The following is a 26,998-nucleotide window of genomic DNA, read 5'->3' as shown; positions in this document are numbered from 1 at the left end:
GACTAACTACAAAGTTTCTCTTACAGAGTGTATGCCTTATGGAAATGACTTCATTATCTCATAAAATCTCTCAGAGAAGTTGTCACATAAAACATATGATGGTGGAGGCCATGTAGCCTTGGTTAGGCACACAGTTGGTGTTGTAGGCCCATGTCAAAGACATGGAATATTTGATTAATACATGCACTATGCGTTGCTCATCTACACACTTCGATAGCACCCAATACACTGGTGTGCCACACTGCCCGAAAAATATATTCCTTCTCTTACTCATCTAGTAGCAGAGATATAAAGTGCTTTCAAACACTTTAACCATAAAGCACTTGATCAAGAAATTCTGAAATTACGAAAAGCACTACATGATTCTGTTGATCAGTTTTACACACGCTTTGTAATCTTGCATACTGATTTCCCGAAGATGAAATTGCTTGGAAATTTATTTATTGAATATTTGAGTATCTTTCTAACATATCTGAATCCTGCTCTGCACAGTTCGGTGATGGAGTTGCGTAATAATTGGTAGGCATAGTTACTATCATAAGTGACTGTCCACCTTCACCTCCTCAAATAGCTCCACCATCACGGAGTGATGTGGAGATCATGCACAAAAATCAATTTAACTGTCACATCATCCCACCACACCTGCTCTTGATATCTGCGAAGATTTGGCTTACAAGCCTATTGGTTGTCATGTGGATTCAATCCCTCAACCTCCATCCCCATGTTCTGTTGATTCTTTAGATTATACTATCTTGTGTTTTCCCATTCCAGACTCTTCACTTATTGTGAACGACGATCAAGTTGTCAACGGAGTTGGTGTTATGTAGCCAACTTGCCCCATCATTCATGATGAGTGTGTGTGGGAATATAAAGAAGAACTTGTGGTGAAGGATGACTCCCTTACAGCCGCACCTCATCTACTTTATCCTAACATCCCTTGTGATTCTTCCACTACCGATTTCCCCTGTGAAAACCCATTTCTAGATATTTCTACTTCCGATCATTCACACGACGGTTGGATGTCATTCTGTCATCACAGTGCATAGAAGACACATCTTCCTCCGAAAATTTGTTCAACCTGTCATCTGTCATTTTTGAAAAGATAGAGGGTGAACATCTTTTCTATTGATCTACCCCTCTTCCCCATTCATCAAATCATGAGGATGCCGACAAACATCCTGAATTTCCTGATCTTGGTTCTCGTGATCTCTCTACATCTTCATCGAATCACAATGTTGATTCAATCATTATTAATCTGTCTAAGACACTGGTCTACAATGATCTATTAATGAAGTTGAAACCCCGCAGATAGTCGAGGCACTTTAGCTTGAGCTGATGGTTATGTCAGGCCCTCACTATCGTGAGGTTGGTTTAACTTCTGGTCAGGAAATTGTGGAAACACTAACGGCTCCTCATCACTCTCTGCTTTGCATTGAAGATCAACCAAACACCCAAATTTTGCTTCCTCCACTCGAACTACACAATCCCATCACTCATGCATTGAAGAAATCCTACACATCAAGCACACATGCACAACGTAAGTAGTCTACCTTTCTCATGTTTTCTTGCATATCACAGTCAAGAGAATGCATACAATTCACATTTGCACGTAGTGTAGCACAGCACCATGGAAATTTCATAGAGTGCATGTCATGTGCTTTCACTCATTTTTTTTCTATGGATGCTTGTAAACTTGGAGTGTGTTTGTCTCCACTATTATCTCTTTCATGCTTTCCGGTTTGTGCAACTGTGATGTTTTCAAACTGTGCCTTCACCAACATGGGTCAACTAATGCGTCGATGACTGCATTGGAAGTATCACTTCACGTGAGATTACCTATGCAATGTTATCTTAGGAGTAGTTGTAGTGTTTGCTTTTGAGTTGTTTTCTTGCATGCATGTTTGCTTCTTTCTTTGTGTGTTTGTTTACTTTCTTTTTTGTTTTCTTACTCACTTTTCTTCGGCATTCGCTTCTGCTTCTCGCTTTTTTTTTGGTTGTTTTTCTAGTTATTGTATGTAGGTTAGTTTCGCATGAACTATGTGTGACCCTTGAAATGAGATTGGTAAAGTAAAAGAGGACTTGTACAAATATCAACATTTGGTTATCTTTTGTCTGCTCTCTTATGTAAGAACTTGTTGTCTTTAGTCCATCATACATCAGTGGAAAATATGTACTGTTTGAAGTGAACCTTGGTGAAAACACAATGCTTGCGTGGTAACTAGTATCACCTACTCTAGTGAGTTCTTTTTGGATTAACCCTTGCCAACTCAGTCAAGTAGAGTAAAGTGAATGGGAAAAACCTAACAGGCACGTCAGAGATACATAATAAACTACTTCTCTGAAGAAACAACCTCTTCTGCTCTCAATATGTTGGGATCCTTCTTCCGCCTCTAAAATTAATAGGTGCTATGCATAGTTATGAAGAAATGAAAAAAATGAAAAGTGAAAAATGAAAAAAGAATGAATAAGGTGAAAGAAGAGAAAGGCTTCCTGTGCAGAGAGGTGATGTCAGTAACATCGCAGCGGTAATGACAATTCTTGTTGATAGCGGAGTGATGCTCATGTTCATGCGTGACTCCGCCGGGGTACTTTCTAGGCCCACAGGCAGTGGAGCAACAACAGAGAGGGAACTAAGACTCTGACGACTATATTACTTGTGCACCAATATACCTCTCAACCCCAATTGAAACAACCATGTTGACTTGGCTTGGAATGTGTGTCAATCGACCAAGATCTCGGCAGATGCTACATCTTACAATCATGCAACTGTGGAAGCCAAGATGAATGCAAAACTAAACAACACTTCCAGAGATGTTAGACTTGCTTTTCATGAATAAGGTCCATTCAAAGAGCTTGAGTTATACCAGTGTGTCAATAAGTGTTGTAGCGGCTATAACCGCCCTCAAAAAATTTTCCTTGGCTTCATTTTGGAGCCTCCCTACCAGCCTTTCATAGAAGCATGTATTTCCTTGTCAAGTACACAAGCTTTAGTGATTTTCTTGTAGAATGACAGCCTGTCCATCAAATCTTGTTGCATCCTTCTCACAGGTTGTTTCACCAGACTTGGTCTAGCTACCAGCTGAGAATCTCCCTCAAGGAATTGCATAATTCTGGAGGGGAACCGGCCTTCCCTCAAGAAATTACACAATTCTATCTAGTGGCCTACTCGGCTCTAGAATTGCGCAATTCTAGCCAATGGTCAGCTGCTCCACCTAGAAATTACGCAATCGTTAAGGGAAGCTAGCCCAACTCCCTCCCAAAAATGCACATTTTTTCATCCTAGCTCAGCACACTATTGCATGTGTAGTTGAGTTGACTGGTTCCCTCTAGGACTGAGAAAAACTAATTTTCATTCATGGACTGCTCCTCTGAAGGTAGCATGAAAAGGCATCCCTTGATTCAGGGATCGGTTTTTAATAGCTAGAGGTTACATGTAAGGATCATCTCAGAAACCTCGAGCTAAGTGTTTATTTTCCTAGATTTGTGGCATACATGTCACAACGTCAATCTGATCAAAACTCATAAAATGGATTCTGCAGAGCTCATTCCTCACATCGACATTGCAGCTCTAGCATCCCACATTGGATCTAGGAGTTGTTGGCACATTCATCTCAGTTGTCTTGGGGTATGCCCACTACTCATGACTTGTGCTACATTTCTGGTGCTTTTTGTGTTTCGCTTTGTATGAATGTTGTCTGCTTGATTTCATTGAGTGCTTGTTGTTGCTTGCATGCATACTAGCTTGTACTAGCATTGTTTCAGCTTTTGTTTGCATCTCACTATTGTCGCATGCATTACAATGTTTTACACGGAGGGCGCCATTGGGGCGACTCGCTTCACGCACATGCATGCTTTCCCGTTTTCTGAATCCTACACTTGTCGTTTGCATGAATCATCATTCACTCTTGTTTGCATTCATCTCACCATGCATTCAAACTTCTCATGTTTTCAGTCACCTGTCGGCCAGATTGGGCTACCTTGGCCTGGATCATGCCTTTCCCATCTAATCACTATGCATTTCTAGAAGCAAAGGATCTGCCTTCCCCCTAGAAATTATGCAAGTCTACCAAGGCACATACCTCCAGACTTGCATTGCACAATTGCTGGAGGTAGTGTCATTTTGGCCCCAAAAACTCCGCAATGGAGTTTGTTGGTTACATGTCACTACTGACTGAAATTGTGCATTACGTAGTTTCAGTCCTTAGCAGGCTAGACTAGACTATGCATTGCACAGTTTCAGCAATTAGTTAGCCTCTGACAGTACAGACTGTGCCTTGTGCATTTTTGGTAGTTAGTCTCCCAACCTCTCGATGGAAATTACGCGACCTTCATGATCAATCCCACAAGTATGTTGCAAGTCAATTCTCATGATCAGTCTCTAGGTATCGCAGGCATTAATATGCCTCTCAGTAACACAAGTACAATGGTTTATAGGAGAGAAGAGTTGAAGCCAATGTTCAGAGCACATTTGGGGATGCAGTTGATCAAGTGTCTATGAACTTGCCTACCCACGAAGACATTGAGTTTTTTGTAGACAAGGACATCAAGATATGATGGCAACAACGTCATAGCAAGCAACACTATCAACACCAGTTGAAGGAAACATACCAAATGCAACAAATGCAAGAGGAATCTTGTTGTCAACACAAAGGCGGAACAAAGTTGCAAGCTCAAGCAGATCCACTTGTGATGAAAGAAACTTTGGAGACTCAGGCTATGCGGTGACGACGCAACGTGAAGATTACATGAAAGTAGAGAATGGAATAAAGGAGGAGTTGCATGTGTTGAAATAGCAACTCAAGGAAGAACATGAGCTACATAGACGAGAGAATGAGTTGCAGTAGGAACAGGTATAGTAGGGGTACAACATACACTCACAGATGAAACTATGTCTGTACAAGTTATAGATCCATCCCAGCAGCTGGCACAGAGTAGCTAAGGTGAGCAATGTTGTTGATCACATGCAAGGGAATTAAGCAGCATGCATTTCATTGTGCGCACGCATACGATCTAACCCATTTGTCACACTCACCAACTCAAAGACAAGAAGAAAGTCTGGTTGGAGCTGAATATGCAGTTGACAGTTGATGCGCATGAACACTAGCACACACTAAAAGATCAGCATGAACACTATGCATCAACATGTTGCCGGTTTGGCTGCACCCCAGAAGACCATGTGCATGTTAGAAGATGAGTTGGATGGAGGATCCACACCAATGCATCGGGATGCAATGGAGACAAGAGTTCGCTTCAGCAAGATGTCACCATGGAGCACATGCACACCATCACGAACGACTAATCTTGGCATCAGCTCACCATCTTCACCATCACAAGCATGTCAAAGAATTTTTCTCATCACAATGGACCAAGTGTCAGTGATGTCTTGCATCGCTTGCTCAAGTCGTTTTCTCTCACATGGGCACATGTGCATTATAATGTAACGTCTTGTCAAGTGGAATTTTAAGTGTCGATAGTTAGATGTAAGAGTCATTGAGTAGATGAAGAGTCATGAGGGTAGATGAACTGTCACAAAGAAGAATGTAAAGGGTCACCCAACTGTTTGTTATAGATATAACCTCATAACTCATTGTAAAGGCTTTTGGTCAGCGAAGCTTCCAATAGGACTCCATTGTAAAGTGTTTTGGTCAGCCTTGGCTTCTCCACTACGTAGAGCTAGTACATCTCTTTGGAGGAGCAGGCAGTTGTGGTTGTAACGTTCCACTATCAAAACTAGTGGTTGTACATGGATGTATTGTATGGCTGGAACTTACACTTATTAATATAATAGAGCCAACACATTTCATGCATATGTTGTATTGTATTCTATGCTATCTAGTTTAATCTAAATGATATATGTATTTTTTTACATACGCATGCATGTATGGACTTTTTTGTGTCTATATGTATGGATCTTTCTAAAACATGTTGTTGGTTTAACCATCACTTTGGATTGCTAGCTAACTTTCCTTCCATGTTGTGATGCATCTTTGCTTGTGTGTTCCCTTCTTAACTTCGTGCTATCACAGGTTTCCAAGGGGCGCACGCATCTCAACTGCCATGTGTTTGAACCCCTCATGTACATTCCTTGGCTTGCTGCAACTGTCACATCCTTGCTACCAATAGAGACATCTTACTTGCCTCTGTCTGAAAGCGTGGTCAAGGCATCACCGTACGTCCCACCGCTAGGACTCCTACAACAAACGGTCTGAGGTCTAATAGGGCTTGTTACCGGTGAGATTCCCTTACATGTTGGCAGGTCCAGCACCAACAACAACTTGTCATTAATTACTGCAGGTGTAAATTTTTATTCATGACATATAAGACTCCAAGGAAAAATGGTGGGGAACTTGAGGATGAAAACTTTAATTTCAATAAGTTTAATACTTCCAACATTGGTATTTCAAGGATATTATAATTAATTTAGAAATTAATTCTACCTACCTACACCCTTCCCCTAAGAGATCACCCTCATGCGATCTGAGGCTAAATCCGTGGGTTTATTTCTTTAGTTAAAAGACCCTTATTTTTCATCCTTAGGTTTTGTTTGTCACTTCTGCTTGTTCATCGCAAGGCCTAAGAGAAATGAGAGGGCAAGGGTTTCAACCCTATGACCGCCTGTGTTTTGTGGTGGTTTTTTGCCTGTGTGAAATGGCTTCGGCTTCTTCATTGCCGAGTCTCTATCTTCACAAGACACGCATGCTTGGTAACACTATTTGTTTTGTTACTATTATCCTCCAAATTCTGCTCGGATTTCCATAGTTCTATATGTCACTTCAATAACCATCTTCTTCATGTTCAATAGCTTTCATCCTGAGCACCTCGGCTTTGCCACGCACAGGTAAGTCTTTTGTTCTGATTCTTGCCATCAACATTTGTCTTCGTTGTACTGATCTTTGGGCTCCTTTGTGAGCAGGTAAAAACTGTTTGTAGCCTAACTGTGATGGTGTCTTACTCATGCTTATTTTGGTCTTCTCATCTTCTGGTTTGATGATTTGTCTCTCTAGGTAAGTTATCAACGAAATTCTTCGCTTCCTCTCTTCGCAGTCTTATTTGCCAATCATACTTCTATATATTTTTTATTTGGGTATTTTGTTGTGGTTACAGGTATCAAACCTCGATAGCTCCTTGTTAAATTCGAAGTCAAAGCTCCCCTGTGAGAAAAGGGTAAGGCCTTTCCTTTGTGACTGGTAGTTTAGTTGCATTAAAAAACTTAAAACCCTAAGAGGGTTTTTTTCATATCATATTCATGAGCAGTATTGTGCTTCTCTTGACTTTGTTTGAATACGTTATCAATTTTGTGAGCAGGGTAGAACCTAGTTGTTTGATAATACATATATTTTTATAAACCCTTGGTAGGTTTGTTGTTCAATACCATATGGAGCTCATCCAATTTTACAGCTAGTTGATGTATATTTTGGACTCCTTGAAATGAAAATGATTTAGATTATGTTTACCAAAATATTTTTGTAAAATGTACCTGTGGTATCTTCTTTGAAATGATGTACTCGCTCAGTTTGTTTCGACTGTAATCTTGATTTGAAATATTTTGCTCCTTCCTAGTTCAATTCGATTGTAGATAACTTAATGTTCCTCCTTGTTTAATTTGAATGCGTCTTGGTTCATGGTCCTAGTTCTTGTGTTGTTAGTTTTTTTATCAAACAGAACTCAGTATGTGGTTAAAAATATATTTAGCCTTAATATGTAGAGAATGTCACATATAATTATAGAGAATTTATGATAATAAAATGCTTCACACACATAGTTTGTCAAATCAATTATTTATGATTATTCTTCTTCCATAAGATGGCAGACCCTCACCTAGGTGGATCTGGTTTTGTTTTGTACCTTTCCAACATTCCCATATGGTTGAGAAACTATCTTTTAGTTTCAGAATAATTTATTGAAACTAATCCCTAACACTTTAACTAATCCTAATCTAACTGTTCTTTTAATTGCAAATTACAATGGCCGTGTTAGCCAAAATTTAACTTAAAACAAAATAAAATAAAATTCAAAAACTTCTTCTTCTGTCCAGTAGAAGAATTCAATTCTACTTGTCGCCTTTTTGCTAGATGCTCCTGCATTGGGCTCCTGGAGTAATTAAACTCATGGATCCTATTCATGAGCTCTTCAATAGAGTATCTGGGGGTTTGAATTTGGGTAACATCGAATCAAGAACTATCCTCAATAGGAGGAGCTTTCCTTTTAACCAGATACTGTAAATATTCCTTTCTTTGTGTCTTCCTGGCCACCTGTGTGTCTAATATCTGTTCAATTTCCAAAGGCTTTGCTGGAGGAATTTGTCTAATCCATGATTCTTCCTCATTCTAGGTGTCCCGTGTTCATCTCTTTGAAGTGTCTTCCTCATCAACAAAAATTTAAGGGTATAGATCTGCCACATTAAAAATGGGCGAGGTTCCTATATCGGGAAGTAACTGCAACTCATAAGCGTTTATAGAAAACTTCCAAAGGATTCTGTAAGGCCCAATATTTTTCATTTTCAATGTGTTGTATTCTCATTTAGGAAACCTCTCCTTTCGTAAGTGTTCTAGTACTAGGTCTCCTACATTGAACTATACCTCCCACCTTTTCAAATCTACTCTCTGTTTGTATTTTTGGTTGTTGTCCTGTAGATTTAATTTTACCTGTTCATGTAGATCACTGATTGCCTTTGCGAAATCTTTGCCATCAGCACTTCTGCGCTCCAACTAACCCAAATATTTCAACTCATATATTCAACATGGGTGCATTCCATATAGGATTTGGAATGGACTTCTGATTGTGCTTCTGTTGGGTGAGTCATTATAAGCAAACTCTGCTTGTGCAAGGACAAGATCCCACTATCTAGAATTTTCACCAACCAGACTCCTTATCAGATTTCCCACACTCTTGTTCACAAATTTAGTTTTCCCATCTATTTTTGGGTGATAATCGGACCTTAAGATTAGTTTGGTGTCTAACTTCTTCCACAAGGTTCGCCAAAAATGGCCCGTGAACTTTACATCCCTGTTCGAGATGATGGATTTCGGCAAGCCATGTAATTTGACTATCTCTGAAAAGAAAAAGTGCACTACATGTGTGGCATCACTTGTCTTTCTGCATGGAATGAAATGTGCCATATTGGTCAAATGATCCACCACCACGATGATGGAGTCGAATCCCCATTGTGTCTTCTGCAGACCTAAGAAAAAGTCTAAACTAACTGAGTCCCATGGTCTACTCGGAATGGGTGTGGGTGTATACATCCTTGCATTCTAGCTACATCCCTTTGCATGCTAGCACACTTTGCATTTGATCACGAATCTCTCCACATCTCTTCACATCCTTGGCCAATAGTAAAAGTGGCTCAACTGATCGAAAGTCTTGTCTATGCCAAAATGTCCTACCAAACCCCCACTGTGCTTTTCCTGGATCAAGTTCTCCCTCATAGAACATTCTGGAATACACAATTGTCCTCCTTTGAACAACAATCCCTCTTGCATGTTATAGTCCAACCATGGACTATTGTCTCTCAACAATGGATTTTGGCAAGCTTCATAAGCTTCCTTAAAATCTGCATCCATTTCATTGAAGTCCTTAAGATGTTTGAATCCTAATACTTGTACTGCGCTTTCTTGAAATATCAAACTTCTCATGCTTAATGCATTTGCCACTTTGTTCGCTTGACCACTGATGTGTTTCAAAATGAACGTAAAACTCTACAAGTACTCCACCCACTTCACATGTTTATGATTCAGCTTGTGTTGCTGCATGATGTATGGTAATGTAGAATTGTCTGAAAAAAAGATAAATTCATTACGCAGTAAATAATGTCTCCAATGCTTTAGTGCTTGGATGACTGCATAAAATTATTTGTCATAATACATGTACTTCTGCCTACTCTCATTTAATTTCTCGCTGAAATAGGCTATTGGCATATCTTCTTTACTGAGTAATGCACCAATCACTCTTCCAATGGCATCACAATGAACTTGAAAATGTTTGTTAAAGTCCAGTAATCGTAGAACTATTTTTTCAGTGATTTTCTTTTTCAGCAATTGAAAACTCCTCTCAATTGACTTTGTCCAATGAAAAGGTTGATTTTCCTTTTTAACAGTATCTATCATAGGTGCACAAATTCCACTGAAATTTTTAATAAACTTCCGATAGAAACTCGTCAGTCCATGAAAACTTCTTACTTCAAACAAACTCTTAGGAGATGGCCAGCTAACTATGGTTGAAACCTTCTCTAGATCCATCTTCAACTCATTCATAGAAATTAGAAAAGCCAAATAAATCAACTCTTTCTTAAAAAAACAAATTTTTTTAAAATTTATCAGCAATTTATTTTGTAGCAATTTTTATAACACATACCTGACATGTCGAAAATGTTCTCCCTTCATCTTACTGAATATAAGTATATCGTCCAGATATACGATCACAAACTTGCCAATAAATTCTTTCAGCATCTCATTCATCTAACGAACGAATGTATAGGGAGCATTTCTCAGTCCAAATGGCATGACTAGCCATTCATACAAGCCTTCATTGGTTTTGAAAGCTATCTTCCATTCATCACCTTCTCGAATCACGATTTGATGATATTCGCTTCTCAGAACTATCTTTGAAAAGTACACTGCTCCATTCAAACAATCCATCATATCATCCATCCGTGGTAAAGGGAACCTGTACTTGGTGGTAATCTTGTTTATCGCCCAGGAATCAGTGCACATCCGCCATTCACCTCCTTTCTTGGGAGCTAAAATGGTCGGAAGAGCACAAGGACTCAAAATCTCCTGAATTAGCCCTTTATCCAACAACTCTTGTACTTGCTTCCTAATCTCCCCATTATCTTTCAAACTCATTTCTTAAGTAGCTTCGTTTGGCAAAATGGCTCCTGGAATAAAATCAATATGGTGACTAATGCTCCACTTCAGTGATAATTTATCTGGTAGATCATCTACCACAATATCACTAAACTCTTGCAACATGTCATGTATCTCCACAGGCAAATCAATAATTTCAATATGTATCAATACTGTAGGTTTTAACCCTGTATAGAAATTACCTACATACGAATTCTAAAACACAGAAAATAAACAATGCAAGAGAATAACACATAAAACACATATACACATAGATTTTCTCTTGGATCCCAAAACTGAGTCTACCAGCTTAATTTTTCATTATGTTCCTTTCAATGTTATAATACATATTTATACACGCTAAAGCATCCAATACCATGGGCTGAAAACCATCGCGTCCGAAAAACATGTGCAAAAATCATGCACAAAACCATAGGTGGGTCCGCCCAACCTAACATAGGGTCCAAAACCAAAATTTTCCAAGGCGCTGCCCTGGACCCCATAAAGTGGGGTTATGAGTACACTTCAAACCCCCTATGACCCCCCCCCCCCCCCCCCGCGCTACACAATTGGTGCAACGAAGGCGGGCTCTGCCCCCCCTCTAACCCCCCGATTAACTATGTGGGCTAGTCATGGAAAGAATATAACACAACCCAACAAATACTTCTCTTGGTCTTTGCACAACTCCATAGTTTACCTCATTATCTTCAATCTATCACAAAAACTCCTTTCCACCTATCAGTAATGCTATTTTCGCACTAGTTTCTGCAGCACTTTCTACTTTCATGGGAACTAGCGTATGCTTTATCCCAACATTCACAAATCTGTAATAATTCTTCCCCCCATCATGGAAAACCTTTCTTTCATATTGCCATGGTTTTCCTAGCAGAATATGGCACACATCCATAGGCATAATATATTAAGTTACCTTATCCTTGTACTTGCCAATGTGAAACTCCACTTCGCATTGCTCATCAACCAACAGTTGGTGTCCTTTCTGCAATAAGGACACCTTATATTTAGTTGGGTGCTTCAACTTATTCAAACCCAATTTTTCCACCATTTCAGTAGCTACTAGGTTATCAGTACTTCTGTTGTCTATAATTAATTTGCAGCATTTTCCATGCGACTTGCACACAGTCCAGAACAATGCCTTCCTCTGTGTCAGGTCAGCTACCTCCTTAGCTGGTTTTAGTAAAACCTTGTTCAACACCAAGGCTTCTCCTGTTTCAGGCACATTTTCCACCTCCTGTGGCGGTGCCTCTACTACATCAGGTTGAGCAACATACGCTCCCCTCTATCCAACTTGCTCATTTTCAAGACATTCAAAAGACCTCTGTCCCCATTTGTGACACTTCTAACACTAATAGGAATTTCCTATGCCTCTTCCATTACCTCTTTCACAATTGTATGGCCTTCCTCCTCTATTGTTACCTTCCCTCTCAGTCTGTTCCGAAGTCTTCAAACGGTTTCCCTCTTCACTGCTATTGGCATTTCTACTTCTGCCAAAGGATTGTCCTCTTCCTCTATTGGAACCACATCCTCTTTTTGCATTCTGCTTTCTAGTAATGTTCTCTTCTGCATCCAAAACACTTTGATATGCCTAATCTCATCTAGGATCTCCATTCGTAGACAATTTAAAAATATCGTTGTCTTCTCAAGATATCTTCGACATACCCAACTCTCAAGTTTAATTTATAAAACTCTTCAGTATATTCCTTTATAGTCATCATTCTTTGTCTCAGGTTCTGCACCTATCTGTAAAGGGTAATTTGGTAATATTTAGGCAGAAATTTACTTTTCATATTCACAATCATTATGTCCCATTTTTTGACTAGTGGTTTGTTCAATCTCCTCCTTTCTGCCTACACACTGTCCCACCATAGTGTTGCGTGTCCTTTCAACTTGGTAACAACAAACCTGATCTTCCTATCCTCACTGATTTCTTCATATTCAAAATATTTATCTAACTCACTTATCTAGTCCAACAATGCCTCTGTGGACAAGCTGCCATCGTAGTTAGAAAGTTCTGGTCTTGGCTTGCTGCTAGCCATCAAAACTAATTTCAATAGTTTGATCTCTAGTCCCTCCTCTTCTGACCCATCTATTGTTGTCGTGTTTTCATCCTCACTGTCATCTCCACCTTTAGGATCTCTGTGCCTTCCCGCTTCCACTGCTACCAAATGTGTAGACAAAGTTTTGATCTCTTCTTGTAGCCCTTCATCTACTACTCCTCTGATGGCTCTGCCTTGACCTCTTCTTCCTACCTCCATCTTCACTGAAAGAAGAGAAACCTGCTCTGATACCACAATTGGTGGGGAACTCGAGGATGCAAACTTTAATTTCAATAAATTTAATACTATCGGCATTGGTACTTCAAGGACCTTATAATTAATTTAGAAATTAATTCTACCTACCTACACCCTTCCCTTAAGTGATCACCCTCATACGATCTCAGGTTGAATCTGTGGGCTTATTTCTCTGGTTAAAAGACCCTTTTTTTCATCCTTACGGTTTCTTTGTCACTTATGCTTGTTCATTGCCAGGCCTGAGAGAAATGAGAGAAAAAGGGTCTTGACCCTGTGACCTCTTATGGTTTGTGGAGGTTCTCTATCTGTGTGAAATGGCTTCAGCTTCTTCTTTGCGGGGTCTCTGTCTTCACGAGACACACATGCTTGGTAACACTGTTCATTTTGTTACTATTATCCTTCAACTTCTGCTTGGATTTCCACAGTTCTGTATGTGACTTCTATAACTATCTTCTGTGTGTTCAATAGGTTTCGGCTTTGCTCCTGAGCACCTCAGCTTTGTCACGCACATGTAAGTCTTTTGTTCTAATTCTTTCCATCAACATTTGTCTTTGTTTTACTGATCTTTGGGCTCCTTTGTGAGCAGGTAAAAACCCTTTGTAACCTCACTATGATGGAGTCCTTCTCGTGCTTATTCTGGTCTTCTCATCTTCTGGTTTGATGACTTGTCTCTCCCGGTAAGCTATCTATGGAATACTTCACTTCCTCTCTTTGAAGTCTTGTCTATCAATCGTATTTCTCTGTCTTTTTTATTTGGGTATTTTGTTGTGGTTGCAGGTATCAAACCTAGATAGCTCCTTGATAACTACAGGGTCAAATCTCCCCTATGAAGAAAGGGTAGGGCCTTTCATTTGTGACTCGTAGTTTAGTTGCATTAAAATACCTAAAACCCCAAGAGGGTTTTTGTCATATCATATTCTTGAGCAGTATTGTGCTTGTCTCGAGTTTGTTTGAATACGTTATCAGTTTTTTGAGTAGGGTAGAACCTAGCCATTTGATAATACATATATTTTTATAAACCCTTGCTGGGTTTGTTGTTCAATACCATCTGGAGCTCATCCAATGTTACGACCAGTTCGATGTATATTTTGGACTCTTTGAAATGAAAATAATTTAGATTATGTTTATCAAAATATTTTTGTAAAATGTACCTATGGTATCTTCTTTGCAATCATGTACTCGCTCAATTTTTTTCGACTGTAATCTTGATTTGAAATACGTTGTTCCTTCCTCGTTCAATTCGATTCTAGATAATTTATTGTTCCTCGTTTAATTTGAATGCATCTTGGTTCATGGTCTTGGTTCATGTGTTGTTAGTTTGTCTATCAAACAACACTCAGTATGTGGTGAACAATCTATTTAGCCTTAAGATGTTGAGAATGTCAGATATACTTACAGAGAATTTATGATAATGAAATGCTTCACACGCACAGTTTGTCTAATCACTTATTTATGATTATTCTTCTTCCATAAGATGGCAGACCCTCACCTAGGTGGATCTGGTTTTGTTTTGTAACTTTCCAGCATTCCCATATGGTTGAGAAACTGTCTTTTAGTTTTAGAATAATTTATTGAAACTAATCCATAACACTTTAACTAATCCTAATCTAACTATTCTTTTATTTGCAAATTACAATGCCTATGTTAGCCCAAATTTAACTTAAAACAAAATAAAATAAAATTCAAAAACTTCTTCTTCTATCCAACATAAGAAGTCAATTCCAGCTCTCGCCTTTTTGTTGGATGCTCTTGCATCAAAAAATACTACATGGTTTATAAAAGGAGAAATTCTAGGTATGTCTATTTGTAAAAAATTATTTTAAAACTTGCCTTGTATTACTAACTATTTTATGTTTAGGATTTTTAATCATAAAAGGTTCTTGTTAGAAGATCAATCACTAGATTGAATCTACCTTCGTCACATCTCCTGTCATTTGTTCATTTTTGTGCAAACCCTAATTTTTAAGGTTCACTATAAAACTCTAACTTTATGATGCTTAGAATATATTTTTGATAATATTGAAACTCTAAGCTACTTAGGGTTTGTAAGTCTAACAATATTTAGGTTTTTTGGTAATACTTTTGATAAAACCCTAGTATTTTACGGTTGTAATAAAACTCTAAACCTTTAGGGTTTGGTGCATTATTTAGACCCTAGTCAAAATTGCTAAGGTTTAATGTTTATATCCATGCAAAATATTAGTATGAATGAAACCCTATATGTAAACTTGCTAGTTCTCGGGTTTGTAACAAAACCTAGTAAACTCTATCACGAAATTCTAAAAACAATATAGTTGAAACCCTTGATGTATAATATTTGATTTTGTGGGTGTTGAGTCTAGTTTCTAGGACTTAAATTTTTTCTTTACTATTAAGTTGTTGATACCTAAGATTTTACTTTGGAATCTAGGGATTATGTCAAAAACCCTAGCAGAACATCTCAAGTTGGATATGAAATATTATTCAAGTTTAAGCTATTAAAGTTTGGCTATTTATGACTGATACCCTCCTCATGTTGATAAGGTAACCCTGTACTAATCTCATACACTTGTGTATTTGTATTTGGTTACTATATTTGTAGGTACACAATCTTCATAATGTTGAAGATCTTCACGTATATTGAAAATGAATTAATGATGAGCATGATGAAAAGAAGAACCTAATAAAGTCTATTTCTAATTTGAGGGAGCATTGTATAGCACTTTATCTTTGTAGATCATTTTGAGTTCATCCTTGTACCTATATGTAGAAGTTATGAATACCTCCCATATAGTTAAGGGGTAGTGTTGAAAAATGTAACTAGTGTCGGTCTTCATAATTGTATTTGAGTCACATGAAATAAAATAATTTTATTTTTACTGACTTATTAAACCATGGGTTGCATTCTCGGTTAACCGATCAATAGGTCGAACCTCCATTGTAGGATTCTAAGATTTTTGTTGAGTCAAAGACAAATTCACTTTTGTAAAAGACCCTTCTTGGGATCCTTAAGGTCAAGAAAGGAAAAAAGTTGATGAAAAAAAAAAATAATGAGGATGATGAACTAACATTATATCACAAAAATTTTGAATATAACAAGAGAAAAAATTATAAAATAAACCGTAATTTTATTTTCCCTAGTTTTTCTCACATCTATGATCTTGGAACATTTGCAATGTAGAAATAAAAAAAAATTCTTGAAATAAAATGCAACGAAAAAATAAATCACACACCTAGTATCCAAGTTCTTGGTGGGATAAAGTGAAGTGGTACTTCAATGAGTTTTTTCGCATATATGACTCCAACCGTATTTAATATTTCAAATCTAGATATGTGAATGAAGGTAACTACAAAACAAAGGAAGGAGGAGAAGTTAGATGCGATAAATAATTAATAAATTAGAAGAAAAATCACACCAGTGCCTTATGCCCAATTAATAGAGTAAGAGTTTCTCTGACTTCCCTGCATGAAAAAATGATAGTTTATGGTCTTTCACTCAAATACAAACACTAACTTCAAATAAATACAAATACTACATGAATTGTTTTCATAGAAAAGTTTGTTATTTCTTCTAAAAATTTATGTAACTCCCACACAGCCCAGACATACAAAAAAAATATAAAACAACCTTTTGGTCTCACCTAAACCCTTAACATTTTGATCTATTTCCTACGGATACTTGTTCCACTTCAACGTATGAATTGAAACTAGTTATCCTACACATATTCCTGAGACACATGAGGGAAAATTATATTATATTTGACCAACTATTAACTTTAATTGCATGAGTAAATAATAATTAAAAAGACTTGCATGCATGAATAACTAAATGAGCTCCTGTTGGTTTTGAGAATAATTTTTTGGAGTAGTTTAATTTTGGAGAAAACCTCCCCCCAGTCGACCAAGGAACAATGAAGTCAAAATTGAATTTGTTGTTTCTATGCGGGATTGATGGTTTTTTGCTCCAATATTATCCAAATACTAATTTATTATCTACTAAATAGGGCCAACCACATAAATGTGGAAGCTCTCATGGCCCCTCCCCCCTAACATCACTCTCAATTCCCTAGTACCCAATCTATATACTATATAGGAAATAGTTTAAATAAAGACATTAAAATACATAAAAAAAACAAATAGCAAACATTCATTCCTTCATTCATTTTTAAGTCCACAAAATATTGCATCTCAATAAATTTTATCATAAATAATTTTTTCCCATAATATAGAACAAGATCATGTACATAAAAAAACATATACCATTTTTTCGTTAACATATAACATTCGTTCGTTAATCATAGACACAAAATACTTCATATCAAAAACATTTATCGTCAAAAATATGTTTTCATCATATGCTATGTTATATACTCATATGCTATGTTATATACTCATAATTGGAATGGGCATCATTTGGATGAGAACCATCATGAGGTGAATATGGAAACAACAAGTATGTTATGAATAGTGTGATATGTACTAGATTAGCATAATGAAAGGGTCCCTATTTATGAATACAGGCGAATCATAGGTCGTTACCATTGTAACATAGATCTCGACGATTGATACTTGTATTGCACTCTTTGTAATGATTTTTTCTCTATTCCATGATAATTATGGGATTACTATTACCACTATAGCCTTTATTTCTCTTACGACGTTATGTATTTGACAGATGATATTGAGATCAAGCTGATTACAATTAAATAAGAGGAAATATACATCACTCATATAACGAATAGACTACCAAACTAATCAATCATAACCAATGCAATTACTTCACCTTATATAAGAGGTATGTGCTTATAGATCAAACACCAATGTGATTACACGTATCATACATAAGTACTCACAACTTTATTGGTCATAATATACCAATAGTGCTATCTCCAAGTAATGATAAGGAGAAAGGATAAATATGGTCATAATACTAGGTATAGTGATAAGGATAACCAATGCCAAAATGTATTGAATTGTATCCATATTAGCTTTTATTGCATTAATTTTTCAAAACATGTTATGTAATAGAGACAAATCTTGTACCAATATGATATATCAAGCTCTAACAGGTAAGCTATAATATACCGCATATAAAGGGTAATACAAGCTTATCTATAAATGTCATTACTTCAAGCTTCAAGCCTCAAAATCATGAGTAATGGTAACCACTCTAGTTAACACTATAGATTAGATCAACTTATGCTTGAATATTCATAATACTTGTGTAAAATGAATGCGGTGTTCAAAATTTCCCTAATCTAATATGATATATGGGCTTAATATTGATACCAACTTCTTACCATATATGAACTATAAGGAGATCCTTAATAAACTACTATGAATAGGTAAGGGTTATGATTCAACTGATAAAATAGGTGTAATTATTACTATACCTAAGCTCTTTCACAATTACAATACTAATACAGCCTATGTTTCCTCTTTATTAACTATGCAGATTACGTAGATTGAACAAGTGGTTTCATACTATGAACTGAACCTCATACAAGTTGTAACAAGGTAATTATTCCTTATAATAAGGATAACATGATATGTTATTACCCTTATATTACACATAAGTATGATTGAGCTTCGTAATGGATACAAAAGTAATGAGACTAATCATGGAAAGATTATATCTTAATGAAACCCATAGACCTTTCCTAATTATGAGCTAATATTTATGGTTAAATCATGTGTTAAGAGATCATACTGATACGTTCGTATTCAAATAGTGTGATAGAGCTTATACCTTATCATTGTAATTATTATAAATACAAGACCATTATGTAAAAAAAGGAGATGAGTAATTAGTATTGTTCAAACATAATTGTTCTGTATTATTTAGCTTAAGCTTGTTTGTTCTACTTTTCATCATATCTAATCGTGTTATACTATTGATTCTCTTGTTCTAGTTAATTCAACCTGATTAATTAGGATAAATGTGTGATGTTACATATTCGAAAACAACAAACAATAATTTGATAACGAGCACGAAGATTACATATAGGATTGGTTTTTAATATTAAGATATCACCTATTCAGTTATGGTTTTTAAAGGTAACAACTTGACAAATTAGGTGAAATAAGACTATATTCATCTTATCCTTCTTCTGGGAAATAGCTAGGAATAAGTGGTTTGTTATTCCTTATCAGTTATGTTACTGTCTTTTCACTGAAACATAGTGGGTTGGACACCGAGGCATTGCCCAACAACGCATATATGCATGTAAGCTCGAGTAGAATGAAGTTCACATAATTTTTCTCACTCCAACCTTTTTCTTTCTCATTACAAGTTTTTCAAATCAATACGCCTCCATTTGGGCTATTTATTAGAAACTAAGAAGACCATACTTATAAAATTATGGTTACCAATGGTTGCTTGACCAACACACTTATTTAGTTGAATAGTGGTCTAATGAGTTATTGGATACATTCTATTTTCATTCAAGATAATTCAATATCATTAAAGATGATTCAATAAAGATAATTCAATATCATTAAAGATGATTCAATAACATAGACATGTGGAAATATGACCATGAGTGAGAACCTTGGCTTCTTTAATGAAGGCCAAAGACAAGACATTTCTGTTTTTTTTGTAAACAAGCATTTCTACAATATTAATAGAGGAAAATTTACACAATGTATAGACATGTACCAAATTTACCAGAGTGTGTGATAAAAAAAATTATTCCCTTGGAAGGGGAGACAAGATTCTAAGTTTTCCAGAGAGTTAACATGTGAAATATATTTACATTCAACTCAAAGTGGAGGTTTGATCCTCGTGACACCATGAGTGATGACTATAAAGAAAGGATAGCTACAAACCATAATGGTGCTAGGAGGTTCTCAAGCCCTGACCATGCGCACTTAGGCGTAACAAAAGAGGTGAGGTTGCTATTATGTAAATTAAGAAAAAATAGTGTCATTCTGATATTCATCAATCTAATATTCATCAATCAAAATGAAAATTCAATTACCAATTTATCTCTTGCCAAGTGACCGATGGCTAGCACGTGTCACACTAGAGGTTCATTGTAGCCATGTTGGTGCCTCTGTGTACCTGAGTTCTTCTTTGAGCATCCACATTTCTGAAATCCTCAGGGGCCTCTTCCATGATGTAGCACCCATAAGGGTTGACAAAAAGGGGGGAGGGAGGAGGATCCATATGAGAAGGCAGAGGGGATCATCTAGCAAGAAGGGAACTCAAGGGAGCCGTAGCAATGGAGGGGAGGTTGGGGGTTAGTTAATTTTTAGGTATATGGAAAGTCATTTCACTGAGGAGGTGGAATTTTTGAGCTGTTAAGAAATCTCCACTATACATTTAGTGGCTTTAGACTTGTCCTTCTCCCTATCTTTCATCTTACAGGTTAGGATATTACAGGGATCCCAAAGCAGTGTGCATTCTATACATGTATCAACCTCTTCAATTACAACCATGATTCTTCTTATGTTCCGAGGGATGTTTTTATGAAATTGAGTTGCTATGGAGGTGCCATCTAGAGTGGTGGGGATATGACTAAATTCTCTTCCCCTACATGGGTAGTGTCCCCTTCCTCTGTCGTTGTTCATAATGGAGTTCCAGGGTTCGAGCATCACAAGACTATGGTTGAGCTAGGCCCTATTCATTCATTCCCGATTTTATTAATGCAGGGTCTTTGTCCTCATGTTATGTTATTCCTTAGGCACTTAAGGTGGATTTCCCTCATGTCATGTCACGATGGTGAAGGCTCTTTCTTTTACAGCTCAAAGGTGGGTGAAGGCTCTTCCTCTTCTAGCTTTGAGGTGAGATAAGGTTGATGAGGGGTGATGGTAGAGGCCCATCTTCCTCTTGCATCTTGAACGCAGTCGTAGGAGGGCTTAGGATAGCGTGATGGAAAAGGCTTTCCTCTTGCAGCGCAGAGGTGGGTGGAGGTGGGCTCGAGATAGGGTGATGGTGGAGGCTTTCCTCTTTTAGCTCGGATCAAGTGGGTAGAGGTAGGCTCGGGCTACAACAAGGGCTCATGCGACATGTTAACATGATGACTTTAACGACTTTTTTTTTAATTTTTATGTTATCTATCTATATATATATATCTATATATATATATATATATATATATATATATATATATATATATATTTTTAATTTTTAATTTTCTTTTATACTGTTTGTAATTGATGGGTTTCAAGCAAATTTCCTATTTTTTACATCATTGAAAGATTATGGAAATGCATTCCAAATGTTGGGACTAATTCTAAGAATGAGCATTGAGGTAATTAAGATAGGCCAAGATTAGATGAACAAGGTCATGAAAGATAAATGTCATGGTGTGTTGGAAGGTGTCTCCAAATTTTTTGAGACCAAAGAGAATAACACAATAGGTGAAAATGCACCATGGTTTGGTGGAAGTAATTTTATATTGATTTCATATGGTGAATCTAGATTTGGTTATACCTAGAGAATCCATCCATAAAATAAAATACCTCATGCTTAGTGCATTTGTTAATAAATTAATCAATGAATGGTGTTAGGGAATTGCCTTTGGGACAAGCTTGGTTCAAATCCTAAAAATCAATACAAATGTAGATAGTGCCTTGATTTATGTTCACAAGAATGACATTGGAGATCAATGATGTTCATGTGATGGGATAGATAAAACTATATTTATGAAACTTTTTAAACTCAGACTTCATGGCCATAGTTTTGGAGGGTTGAAGAAGCCTTTCTTTTTTCAAGACAATGGGTGTACCTTTCCATGGGTTGATGTATATTTCGATAATGGATGGAATGAATCTAGGAATTTTAGTGAACAACTAGAAACTCTTAAAAGAGGGACTTAAAATGAAAGCACTTCCTCTATGGAACATGTTGCTTGAATCATAATTATTTTCTTGATGTCTACGGTTAGTTCCCACGTTAATATTGGGAGCAATACTATTCATATTTCCTCTTCAAAAGTATGTTGGGTAGTGATCTTGTTCTTAAGAAAATCAACATGTCCATATATAATGGAGTCTTTTTTATCAATTACAAAAATTTCTTAGGATGGGGAAAGTTGAAACACATCCTAGGGGTAGGAGAAGGATTGATGATGCATTAAATCCCATGGGTATTCATGTTTCATTCTTATTTCTATATATAATTTCCTCATGACCTACGTGAACAATGTGGGAAGAAGGGGTGATGGACTTCTCAGAGGGATGAGTTGGTTTGATTGGCTTTTGGTCCCATAAATATCTCATGTGTGTGACACACTACTAGTTAAAAAGGTGCATATAGATTTTGAGGGAGTATAAACAAAGGAGACTTTATATAAGATGCCCTTGCAACCTTACCGATGGTCAATGGATGGTAGGAAGTGATACCTAAGGGGAAAGAGTGGCTACTATGGAAAACAATCCTAGTAGATGCAAAAGTGTAACAATTGTGTACACAATCATGTTTATCATGGGCTCTGAGATAAGTAAGGTGGTAGATAGTATTGCCTCAAATGAAATTAGCATAGACATTTTTGTTAAACCTATCTACTAAACAAAAGATGGTTCACCTTGATATCTACCAAGTAATGTAGAATCTTAGAAGGTCTTGGACCCAATTTGGATGTATGAAAAAATATTGACTTTCCCCTATGAGGCGAAGTACGTTATCTAGATTAGACATTGGTTAGGGTTCATAACACACTATTGTTTATGGTAATGACCTTCCGATTGTGATGAATCATCATGATATGAAATATTGATGAAGAGATGACTACCATAACATACATATAGCTAAATCCAATGAGTATATTAGAGTCTAAGGGTGCATCTATGACATCAATATTTATTAGGACCATTCTTCTTGCTAGCTCTATGGGGATGTTTTAATAAATACCCAGGTTGAGATGGGTGGACAAGATAAGGTTAAAGGGTTAATGGTTGATTGGGTAAGTGCAGAGGAGACAAACTTCTTCCACACATATTTGGACATGAAAGTGAGATATTTCAAACTCGACTAATGAGGGGAGTTAAGGATCTATATTATCCAAATTAAATGTAATGATTTGCGAAATTTAAGGGTTTGCTGCTCCAAACTCTAATATTAATCATTCCTTTATCAAGGATGGGTGTATCAAACCTCTAGTGTTGACATAGCTACATGGGATTAGGTTAGAGAAATAAAGGATTCTATAATTATGAGCTACCCTTGCATGAGCGTTGTACCGTGGTATGCGTTAAAGGATCCTTTGGTATGAAATGTGTAGGGTTGATAAAAAAGTGTGGAATCAATAAGGTAACACCCATTGGAAGGTTGATGAATTCCAATTTGGTCAAAAGTAAGCAAAGAATCATATTGTACTAGTATTCTCAAGTTTGAAGATGAATATTTATTGAAACCATGTAAATTTTTGGATAATTTGGATCTCTAGGTTGAGCTTGACCTACGATGAGAGGGAGGACTTGAGAGAGAGGAAGAGAGAGGGAGGGAAAGAGAGGAGAGATGGTAGTGGGACAAAGATATGGAGTTGGAGGGGAATAAATGGAGGGAAGAAGAAAGAAATAAGCAAAAAATTTGGAGAAAAAAAGAGGAGTGACAAGGAAGAGATGGAGGTTAGAGAGTATGTATGTTTGGGGGTTGAAGAGAAGCTTAAAAAATACTTAACACCATGCTGAATGGAAGGAAACATTTTTGGACTAATTTTTTAAAATATAAAAATAAAATAATAAGAACTCTAAACATATTTTTCATTTTATCCAAACCACCCCATATCGTATATCTTTAAACCCTCCCATAACATCAATGAATGTATCTACTATAGCCATGTAAAATTTGAATGCATACAAGCACAAACTAAAAAAAAATTAGCGTTGGCCCCTTTCACTAGTCACTCTGTGTGGAGTCAATTAATTAAATCGTAATTTCCACTAATTGGTGAATGTTAATTTGTTGTGGATTTGTACTTGCCAGTAGGGCGCAAAAGTACCAATAATATTGACCCCAAGAGAATAAGAGACACATATAATAAATTATGTGTGATTCATTGAGGCATCATTCCTTTTCACATAAATGATGATGATGATGACAACAACGATGTCGTCAATGATGATGATGATGATGATGTTGATGATGATGATGATGTTGATGACGATGATGATAATTATGATGATCATGATCATGATCATCATGATGTTCATGAAAATGATGATGATGATGATGATATGGATGAAAAATATGAGGATAATGACGATGATCATGATGATGTTGATGATGATGAAAAATATGATGTTGTTGATGACAATGAAGTTCATGATGATGATGATGAAGGGTAATAAGTTTTCTCAGATGGAAGCATAAGGATTTTTCTCAACCTCTAGACTATGAAGTACATTATAATCTCGCAATTGGTAAATAGTAATAAATAATTTAATCTCCTTGACATTTATATATGTTATAATTTTCTCGTTTGATTGTGAAATTATTTTTGTGAATCATACTTGAGTCTCAAAACCCTCCCATGTCATCATTGCATGTATCTACCAAAATCATGTCAAATTTGAGTGAATACAAGAAAAAACTAAAAAAAATTCAATGTTGGCCCGATCCTCAATTCATGGGTAGTCATGGGCCCATCAATCAATTTTGGACCAAATTTTAACACCCAAACATTAATTTAGTCAATTTTCTAAAAATCATTATGAGACCCATTGTGGGAACTCTATTCATGGAAAGTCATGAGCTAAAATTGCTTATTTTTGTTAGGCACCCCTTGATAAGTCACTCCAACCGACCAACTCATCCCCTAGGTGCCCATGCTAGGTAGGAGCCCTAGCGTGCCTAGCATGCAACACCCCCATGGGAAATGGGTTATCTAACATCTGAAGAACATAATACCCCCATGGGCGCCTGAGCACCCATCCATCATGTGCGTACACCCAGGGCAGGGGCATTGGCCTTGTTGTGGAAATTGATAAACACAAATAGTTAGCTCATCAATGACTACAAAATATTATCATTTTTTATTTCCATGCTACATGATTAATCATTATAAATCGTTTTTTAACACCGAAATATTAGTTTAGTTAATTTTATAAAAATCATTATGAGACACCCTTGTGGGAACTCTGTTCATGGGCATTCATGGGTCAAAATTAATTATTTTTTGCAGAAGCCCCTTGCCAAGTTTGGTCGACCCCCAAAATCATCACATGCATGCCCTTGTCGGGCGAGCACCCTAGCATACCCATCAAGCGACATCCGCAATGGCGGTCAAACACCCTGCCTTCCTGCGGGCATGCGCAGGGCATGGTAGTTCACACTATTATGCATATCAGTGAACATAAATCATTATCTCATCAAAGAGAACAAAATATCATCATTTTTTATTTCTATCTTGCATGATTAAATAATTGTATACCAACTTTTAGTGCCTAAACATTAATTTAATTAATTTTATAAAAAATAACTAAATTAATGCTAATTTCTATAAAATTAACTAAATAAATTTTATAAAAATTTAGGTTCTCAACACTCTAGCAACTAGAGCAGTGTGAGTTTTAGATCATGATCATTTTGAACAAGAGAAAAACCATCTTATGGATGTATTTGAAAAGAATGGATACAAAAAACACCAAAGGATCAAAGCTTTCAAGAATGCAGCGAATCCTAAAAAAACAACCATTGGATGATGTTGTGGGTAAGGTTCACCTCCATTACATATTAGGCACCACCAACAATATTTCTTATTTTTTTGAAAGAACAATATTAGAACCACTTTTAAACCCATGAACACCATTAGCAGATGCGTAAAATTGGTCAAAGATCACATTGATCCTAAATGCCACAAAGGGTTGTTGGATAATACTTGGGGCGGGAGGGGGGAGAGGGGTGAATCAATATTCCTTGGCAATTATCACTTTTAAATATTTTCAGAGAATTAGTTAGTTTTCAATTATTGTTAATGTTTATGCAGTAGCAACAGTGAATAAAAGAACACAAGAGGCACAAAAATTTTAGGTGGAAAACCCCCTCTGGGTAAAAAAACATGAAACATTTTTTCTAATGATTCTTTAATCTTCAACTCAATTTGAAAAGAAGGCTCCAAATTCCAAGAATATAGAAAATAATTCTTCTCAGGTTCCCATTGGATGGACGCTCCAACGCCTGAGATTTTTCAGTAGTCAACTGAAGGGATGCCCCAACACCCAATGAGATACAACTCACCCTAGTACCACCCTACCATCCTAATGTTTTCACAGGCTTGAACCTTTTGGTGACTTCATGCACTAGCCTAACACCACCCTACCACCCTATAGAAGAGTAAAATAATAATGCACTCTTGTACCAGGGAAAATGGTCCACTTCACAATGATATAGAATGATGTAGAAGAAGAAGACACACTAGACCATAGCCCCAACTATGAAACAACCACCTAATGATGATCCTAGACCTCCCAACATTACCTCTTTAACTCTTGGTAGATAGACACTTCTACAGCTTTTACAATGATGCTTTTATAATGACTCTGTACAATGATACTTTTACAATGATTGTATGCAGTGCTTCCTACTTGAAGACTTGATGTGGTGAACTTCTTCTTGCTATTCTACACCTTGATTGCTGCTGTTGTCATGTTACCCTTTCTCACTCTTCAAAAAATTAGATTATGCATTGAGTCTTCTCTTGATGAATATATAATACCTAAAAAATTTCTTCAAAGAAATACCCATGACATGATAATAGGAAAACTTACCTCATCCTGCAAAACATATGTCAGTGCTAAACAAAAACAACAAATTAGAATACAAAAAAATAATGAAATTAAGAGATGAACATGCATATAAAAAAGATACTTACTTGTAGCTTACCTTTGATGCATCATTTTGCTGCACCTTTGTCTTTGTTG

The sequence above is a fragment of the Pinus tabuliformis genome, chromosome 4_2 (assembly GCF_031772625.1).
Source record: "Pinus tabuliformis cultivar Carrire ecotype Pingquan chromosome 4_2, CPIR1, whole genome shotgun sequence".
In the NCBI taxonomy this organism is placed as follows: domain Eukaryota; kingdom Viridiplantae; phylum Streptophyta; class Pinopsida; order Pinales; family Pinaceae; genus Pinus; species Pinus tabuliformis.
Note: the sequence above shows the minus strand (reverse complement) of the source record.